The 7,568-nt window shown below is 61.4% G+C and overlaps 1 pseudogene; it reads right to left on the reverse strand.

The window, feature by feature from the left end:
* Positions 1 to 2,886: 2,886 nt before the first annotated feature.
* Positions 2,887 to 7,295, reverse strand: LOC123358235 (annotated as a pseudogene).
* Between the last annotated feature and the right edge of the window lie 273 nt (positions 7,296 to 7,568).

Below are 7,568 nucleotides of genomic sequence, written 5' to 3' on the forward strand. Positions count from 1 at the left end.
TTTCAAGAAAAGCAAGATAAAACATTTACTAACGCCTAACTTAATGAACTATATTAGATTGAAGCAAAGCTTCTCATCACATGCTCCAGCTGATTACTGACCAAACTCTCTGTCCAGGACCCCTCCTCCAGAGTCCAGTGCCTGCTTCTTTTGTCTTGTCAGGTGCAGTGAATGCAACAGGGGGGAGAGGGGGGCGGTGTGCCTTGGGATGCTTGTCCCTCCTTTTTATAGTTTCAGTCAGGGCCGGCTCCAAGATTTCTGCCGCCCCAAGCAAAAAAGAAGAGCGCCGCACTGCCCCCCCCCCCGCGAGCGGCGCAGTGCGGCGCCCAAGACCCCAACCCGCCCAAGTCCCCGCCCCCGAGCGGCGCAGCGCGGTGCCCCGCCCAAGTCCCCCCCCCGAGCGGCGTGGCGTGCCGCCCAAGTCCCCACCCCCCCTCGCCCGCACTTTGGAGCCTTCAAAGAGATCAAACTCTCCGACTACAAAGGTGAGAGAGACCTGGAAATGTATGGCTTCGCTGCGGGATGAGGCCAGCTAAGTCAGAGGGGAAGAGATACGGGCTGGCAAGAATTTTACTGGGTTTTCCTTCTGTGGCCGTACAGCACCAAGCCCCAGAAGGAAAACCCAGTGTCTTCTCACTACCATGACAGAACAGACACCACAAACAAGAGCACAGAGCCATCGCAGGACCCATAGCTCTGCTTGGGGGTCTTTTCGGACAAGAGCCGCCCTACTGGGGGTGGACAGAACTCCCCCAAAGGGCTCCAAGCAATAGGGAGTTTTGCCCTAGTGTCACTAGGGGAAAAGCGCTTTCTCCCTCCATTGTTAGCCTCCACCCCAGAGGCAGCTGCACCCCAAAGCAGTTTGTCCAGCACCCAGAATTCACCACCATGATGCAAGCCAACGGTTGGCAAGCGAGTCTTCAGAGCTGAAAGCAGGTTGGGGTCTAAGGACCTGGGTTCTGTCCCTGGCTGGCCTCGTGAGGTACCTTCGGTGAGTCACTTTCGGCTTCATGCCTCAGTTCCGGCTCCTGCCCCTTGTCCTGTAACCATGGCAGGGCAGGGCCCACGTCTCACTAGGTGTCTGTGAAGCACCTGACACGACAGGGTCTCTGCTTCCAGCACGGGGATCTTACACTCCGCTCAGCTGGGATGAGGCCACCTTGGCAGGAGCGGGGCCACCTCTCAGCAAAGACGCTCTGCCTCCAGGTGCAATTTTTACCAGCCACCTGAAGTCGCTTGGCTCCCCACCCCCTTAGAAGTTGCGCTAAACTGGCTTCGCCCCACAGCAGCGAAGCGGGACACGGAGGAAACTCACTGGACAAACCCCAAGCGCGAATTAAGACCCACAAGCCAAATCGCCTCTATGCCACTGTCTGCAATGTCCTGAGCAGCACAAAGCAAAGGGGAAACGCTCCCAGCAGGGGAAGGCAGCTGTTCACAGCAGGGCACGTGCCAGGACAGTAAGGAATTAGCCAGCAGTCTAAAATTCACCTTGCTAGGGCCCCGCTGATGGCTCAGCCTCTCTTCCAGCCCCACAATTGTTTGCAGAGGTGCAAGATGGAGAGACTCCTCCCCCCCCCCATAACAGTTTTTCCCTATCCGGCCACTTGGGAACGTTACACATCCCCCAGGGCTCAAAGTTAACCCACTAGCACCACCCAGGAAAACCCGGAGGCACCATTACAGTGGTTGGCACCTGCTGGAGCTGGCCCGTAAGCAGGGCCGGCTCCAAGAAGAACACTCAGTCCTGCCCCCCAGGAACAAAAATAACCCCAGACCCTCACTGGAGGCTGTTTGGCAAGGGGGCTCATTGATGGGGAAAGAGATCCAGGGGGCGACTGCAGAGTAATCAGCCTGGGGCCTTGCTTCGGGGGTGGGGGTAGGGGACAGATCTGGGTTGAGACACAGTACCTGAGAGGGGTTCTCCCATTTCTTCAGGAAGTCTTCTTTGCTTTTGTCTGGGAAGTCTTTTTTGCCTTTGCCTAGGAACTTCCTCACTGTCAGGGAAACAGGGAGCAGCGTAAGGAGTCAGGAGGAGTGGGACACCCGGCCTGGTGCACAGAGCTCCGCTTTCAGCCCCGCCCCTGCTCAGCAAAGAGGCATGCAGTCACAAAACAGGCAGATAGGGTGCGGAGGCTGGACATGCCTGTAGAGTCTCTCCCCCGGCCCCTCCAGCATCAGGGGGCTGGGTTTAAGGGCGGGGGGGGTAGATGAGCTGTGCCCAGCTCCTGCTATGAGCTGCGCTTAATTCCCTGCCCCCACCCCATCCAAGCCCAACACTCAATGCCCCACCCAGCTGCCCCCACCATGCTGGATACCAGCCCCCCCCACCCGAGAACCTGGCAACACTGAGCCAGGATCCTCTGGGACCAGCAAGCCCGGCTCCTTCCAGCCTGGGGGCAGCTGTGCTGTGATGGGGGGAGGGAGGGAAGCCAAGAGCCTTCAGGGGGTCTCCCCCGAGCAGAGAATCCCAGACCCTGCAACCGGCTCCCCCCCCCAGAGCAGGCTGACCCCGCTGTTCTGGGAGACTGGGATTTGACTCCCCAGAGCTGGCCGCACACCAGGGAGCTAGCGAGATGCAGCTGACAGCACCACCTAGTGGTGTGAGGTGCTATAGCCTGGGGCCCGTCAGAGGTTGGATGATCCACAGGGCATAGCACCAGGCTCCGGAGCTGGATGGGGACCAGCCCCCCGCCCGGCAGGGTCACCCAGTCTCTGCCCAACCCCCACCAAATGAAGGATCAGACACAAACCAGCTCCTTTTCAAACAAACCCTTTTATTTTAGTCACAAGCTTCCCACCAAATATCCCCTTCCAATGGGGGGGAGCACGGGGCGGCGGGGGCACCTTCACAGTAGACCAGGTTCTCCACCAGCTGCCCCGAGCTCAGTGCTGCTTGGCGAAGTATTCCTTGCTTCCTTCACCGTGGGCTTGATGGTGTCACTGCTGGGTTGCCAGCCTGCCGGGCACACTGGAGAAAGCAGGGGAGGGGGGTTAGGAGACCAGAGGAGGGAGCAGGACATCCCTGCTCTGCATTCCCCGCCCCAACCCCACTTACTTTGCAGATGGGGAAACTGAGGCAGAGCAAGGAAAACCTCGCTTTGATGCCAAGTCCTAGGCTAGTGTTCTAACCGCTAGGCAACACTTCCTCTCCAGCTTGGAGGTCTGCCCAGGGCGGCATGGAGGTGCAAGCACCGTAGGTCCATGCATGGGGCCCTTGCCCACCCCTCCTGCCCAGCGTGGGGTGGGGGGAGGCATCTCTATCCCTTGGAGAGAAACTCCCCAGTATAAGCAGAGTCTGCAGCCAGCTCGAAACAGCTGGCGTGGAGAGCCCCTCACTTCCCCCCGTCCCTGGGGAACAAACTCAGACCTGTTGCCCCACCCCCCCAGCTGTGGGGCACTCACCCAATCTAGACACGCTGCTGCAGCTGGTCCCTGCATTCCCCTAACCCGGCCACAGTCTTCACCCCAGGGCCCAGAGAGCTCCCCCCAGATCCCAGCCTCACCTTCCCCATGCGTGTCCGTGTACTGGAACGCCTGCACCAGACGCAGCACCTCCTCCACCGAGCGCCCCACCGGCAGGTCATTGACCGTGATCTGCCTCACGATGCCCTTGTCGTCAATGATAAACAGGCCCCTGTGGGGGAAGAGGGATCACACCTCAATGGAAGCCATGGATGGGGGAGCACAAGCCCCCCCCCCAGATAACATCTCAGATCTGTCATGGTAGGGATCCAGTGGGATCTGGGAGCCTGCAGCCTCCCCCTAATGGATGTGAGGCACCCCCACCTGACACCTGCATGCTCAGTACTAAGCAACAGCCCCCCACCGAATCTCTGGGTGCACGTCAGCGCCAGAGATGGGAGATCTCTAGCCTCACTCAGAGCGAGACCGACTCCAGGGTGGTGATACCTGAGTGACCCCCCACAGCCTGGCATCCCATGGGGCTCCTTCCATCTCTCCCTGACCCCCCCACATACCCACCCTGGTGTTCACTGTTCTCACACTCCCCTGGCTCCCCGATCAGCATCCTGCTGGCCAGATGCACCCACCCTTCGCTGGCTGGGGGGAGGGGGAGGCTCATTCGACGGTAGCTGGCGCTGCTGTGAAGTTGGGGAGCAGGACTCCAGTGGGGCCCTAAACCCGCCATAGGGAGACCAGAGCGGGGCCTCAGCACAAGTGCTGCCCCCCACCCCACCCCGAGCAGACCCCAGAAGCTCCCCCCACAAGGGCTACCAGTCACCCCCACACACCTGTAGACGAGTCCCTCATCCTCCTTCAGCACCCCATAATCGGCGGCCAGGCCGTGGGTCAGATCCGACAGCAGGGGGATGTTTATGGTGCCCAGCCCCCCCCTCCTCCCGCGGGGTGTTGACCCTACCAGGAGACAAGGGGATTAGTCCCACACTGGGGTACACCCCCAATCCCAGCCATGGGGACCCCCAAATCCAGATCTGCCCCCAGCGCTGGCTCCCCACTAGAGGCAGCCACAGGACTGGCCCCAGAGCGTCGGGCACCATTTCCCACTCAGGGGGCACATGGGGCAGAGCCCAGGCTGCAGCAGGTCGGTGGGCTCCAGCACCACCCCACCCTGTGCCAGACATCTGCTGGCTCGCAGCATCAGGGGCTGAGGAGCAGCTGGTCCTGCCAGACTCCCCCCCGCTCCAACTACCAGACAACAGACATCCAGGTTAGATACTAAATCAAAGGATCTGAGCCAGGTGCTCAGACTGAGGGGGGGCAGGAGCGGCGCCAGGGTTTCTGGCACCCTAGGCAGAATTCGGGGGGCAGCATTTTGTGTGCTCCCCACGGGGCGCGCGGGAGCTTCCGGTTCCGCTCCCGTCGCGCCGCCGAAGAAGGACCCTCCGCCAAAATGCCGCAGGCTGCTCAATTGCCTGCTGCTGTTTTCCGCGGCACGTCGGCAGAAGGTCCTTCAGCGGCGCGACGGGAGCGAAACCAGAAGCTCCCGTGCGCCCTGTGGGGAGCACACAAAATGCCACCCCAGGCCCTGGGGGGAGGGGTGTGTGTGCTGATGAGAGCCCTACTGCCCCATGCTGGGGGGGGGAGAGCACCCCCACCCCTGCAAACAAGTGCCAGATTAGCCGGCCACTCCCCACCCCCGTTACAGGCCTGTCTCTGGCTGGCCCCAGTGGCTGGGGGTGATAAGGCTGCTCTCACAGAGGGTGCCCCAGATAAAGCCAGCAGGGGCCCGCCCCACACCTCTGGGCCGGCTGGTAACGTCTGCTGGATTCTAGTCACAGCCAGGAGGGATGGACCCCACCACGGCCCCCCATCTGACCAGGGCGCATGGGGCTTTTTGATAGCTCGGGAGGCATCTGAACTGGTCTGGGGGCGGTTTCAACCCCTGGTGCCCAGGGGCTCTGACCCCTCTGGCCCTTCCTCATCCCTAGGGGCCCGGTACCAACTCCAGCTGGGTTCAGGGACTGGACAGGCAGTTTCCCCCCAACACCCCAACCAGTGGGGCCAGGCGCCTGTTGTGCAGGGCTGGCAAGATCCTGACCTCACGCCCATCACGGGCCGAGAGGATAGGGGGTGTCTAGGGGGCATTTCGGTCACCGGCCTGGGACGCTTCGGAAGGCGACAGACCCACAGCACGTGACAGATGGAAACCAGGTTTCCTGATGCATTAGCTGGGGTTGCGATCATAGCCAGACCCTCCCCCCCCCCCGCACCATGTCTCATTCCCTGCCCCCCCGAGCCAGCTATTCCCCCCCCGGGCCAGATCAGAGATGGGCCCCCTGACCCTGCCAGTCCCCCAGCCTAGGGGGCAGGGAGACCTTGCCCCACGCACCAGGCCAGGTGGGTGAAGTGCGAGTCCACGGAGGCCCCCAGGACCTCGCAGCGCAGCCTGCGGAAATCCTCAGCGCGCTCGCTGAAGGCGATGATCTCGGTGGGGCTGACGAAGGTGAAATCCAGCGGGTAGAAGAACAGCACCACGTACTTGCCTGGGGGGGGGCAGGGGGATAACAGGTCAGCAGGGGGCGCTGTGATGGGAGGGGCTGTCAGGCAGTGGAGCCATTGGCAGAGACCCTGTGCGTGGCCCCGCCCCCCACCCCCAGGACCTAATCGCATCGCTGGAGGCCTTGTTTGCAAGCCAGCTGATCTGGTTTCTCACCCAGGAGGTGCTGGGATTGGTCCCTCTCAAGCCCAGGCTCAGCCAATCACAAGCCAGCTGACTGGATTATACACAGGGTCCCCCTCCCCAATTTATCTTTTAAAGAGACAGTGCTGCACACTTGCCCGCCCAGAGGCAGGAGGGCAAAACTGCAAGGTCCCCCCTCCCCACAGGAGGTTAATTCTGCCCCAGGGCAGGGGTGGGCAAACTTTTTGGCCTGAGGACCACATCTGGGTATGGAAATTGTATGGTGGGCCACGAAGGCTGACAAAATTGGGGGTTGGGGTGTGGGAGAGGGTGAGGGCTCTGGGGTGGGGCCAGAAATGAGGAGTTCAGGGTGTGGGAGGGGGCTCCAGACTGGGGCGGGGGGGATGAGGGCTCCAGCTGGGGGTGCATGCTGTGGGGCTGGGGATAAGGGGTTGGGGTGCAGGACTGTGCTCTGGGCTTGGACTGAGGGGCTCAGAGAACAGGATAGGGGATCAGGGCTAGGGCAGGGTGCAGGATCTGGGTGGTGCTTATCTGAAGCAGCTCCCGGAAGCTGTGGCGTGCTGCCTGGCCCACAGGTGGTGCCTCTAAAGCTCCTATTGGCTGCAGTTCCTGGCCAATGGGTGCTGCAGAGCTGGCGCTTGGGGCGGGGGCAGCATACAGAACCCCCGGCTGCCCCTACGCATAGGAGCTGGAGGGGGACATGCCACTGCTTCTGGGAGTCACGGAGCACCACAGCATGTGCTGAGCGGGACAAGTCTGGTGGGAGCTCGAGGGCTAGATTAAAACATCTGAAGGGCCAGATGTGGCCCCCGGGCTGTAGTTTGCCCACCCCTGCCCTAGAGGCGGTGACCCCGTTCCCCATCGCCATGCAGGCAGACAGATTCTGGCAGAATCCCCTGTAGAGGGCCCCAGTATTCCCAGGATTCCTCGATGCACAGAATGTCCTGCTAATACAGTACCAGCAGGGGGCGCTGCGGGGAGCAGGGCAGGAACGCTGGCTGTGGGGGGAGCTCCCAGCAGCTCCACTCCCAGTGCCTCAGGGCAGAGCCTTCAGCACATCTCTCTCACCTTTGTAGTCAGAGAGTTTGATCTCTTTGAAGGCTCCATCCACCACGGCCGTGGCGTGGAAGCCTGGGGCTGGCTTGCCAATGTGAGCCTTACCGGAAGCCATGTCCTGCAAGAGAAGCCAGGTCTCAGGACGGGTGGCACTGGTTAGTGGGCCTCGCCAGCAACCGTGAGGAGCTTCTCCCATTTTCTGCAGCAATGGGGGTAGCCTGGAGATGGACCAGAGAGGCCCTGACTTCCAGGAGGTCTCACAGCACCGGCCCCTGGATTTCTGAGCTGATACCAGCTCCCAGACCAGTCCCAATATCATCTCCCTCCCAGCTCCGATCTGGGTGATCGGACACTCTCAGCTCCAAGCCCCCAGTCACATGAGAGTCAC

The sequence above is a fragment of the Mauremys mutica genome, unplaced genomic scaffold (assembly GCF_020497125.1).
Source record: "Mauremys mutica isolate MM-2020 ecotype Southern unplaced genomic scaffold, ASM2049712v1 Super-Scaffold_100033, whole genome shotgun sequence".
In the NCBI taxonomy this organism is placed as follows: Eukaryota; Metazoa; Chordata; order Testudines; family Geoemydidae; genus Mauremys; species Mauremys mutica.